The sequence below is a fragment of the Bison bison genome, unplaced genomic scaffold, assembly GCF_000754665.1.
Source record: "Bison bison bison isolate TAMUID 2011002044 unplaced genomic scaffold, Bison_UMD1.0 scf7180017864203, whole genome shotgun sequence".
NCBI lineage: Eukaryota > Metazoa > Chordata > Mammalia > Artiodactyla > Bovidae > Bison > Bison bison.
In genome coordinates this window covers 745367-746545 of record NW_011494775.1, presented here as the reverse complement: position 1 = coordinate 746545, position 1179 = coordinate 745367, and positions in this window count along the sequence as shown.

Genomic DNA, 1179 nt, shown 5'->3' with positions numbered 1-1179 from the left:
GGCTCAGGACAGGCAGGTTCAAGCTAGGGGTAGAGACTGCAGGCTGCAGTGGCTGCCTTAGAGAATACAGCAGTGCCCTCTGCTGTGAGGCAAGCATGCAGCACTCTGGGAGAAGAGCGTTCTTGAACCTTACAAAAATCAATGCAGTCACTTGGGCACACTCTTCCCTCCCAATCATTTTTTAAAAAGTCTCCCTGCTCCAAATCTGGGAAGGTATCATTTTTGTCTCCATTCTATCTCAGGCTAGGCTTCACAGCCTTTTGTCCATTTCTAGTTCTGAGCTATCACTACTTACCAGGTTAATGCCACAGAATGACAATGTGCAATTCCACTGCCATCCAGGCCAAGTAGGGCTGTACTTTACTACACAGACAAAAACCTACTCACCTTAAAGAGCTCTAAAAAAGGAAAGCCTGAGGTAATGCTGAAGAGTGTAACTTAAAAATATCTTTCTGTGGATCCCTGGTTGGGGAACTAAGATATAAAATGTCAGACGGCACAGCCAAATTTTTTTTTTTAATTGATTAATTAAATTAAATAATCTTTCTGAAGTCTAACTGATCTTGCTTGGTACTTTTCTTTTCTTTCATTCTTATCTTCATATGGCACGGATGTCTACTTCCAACCATCCTAAATCTGTCTCTGTGAAACATGAAGTAGAGTGGAAAAAAAACTGGAAAATGGGAAAAGTCAAAACTCCACTGAGGCAGACTTTCCTGGTGATCCAGTGGTTGAGAATCTGCCTGCCAGTGCAGGGGACACAGGTTCAATCCCTGGTCTGGGAGACTCCACATGCTGCAGGGCAACTGGGCCTGTGCACCGCAATTACTGACCCCGTACTCTCCAACGAAAAGCCACTGCAATGAGAAGCACCACAACTAGAGAGTAGCCCTCCAACACACTGCCCCCACTCTGCAACTAGAAGAAAGCCCGAGCAGCAGGAAAGGTCCAGTGCAGCCAAAAATAAATAAATAAATAAATATTTTTTAAATTCTATTGAGGCTGTAGATAAGGAACCTTTGGAATGCAACTCAGACCTATCACTTGGTCTTACAGAATGGCAATTATTTTGGTTTTCTGAGTCTTCATACCACAAAGAATTGAGTCTGGGGCACACTTTTAGGCAATTCATACCATGGAATGGTATAGGAAAGCAAAGTCTGGAACACTGCTGAAGAA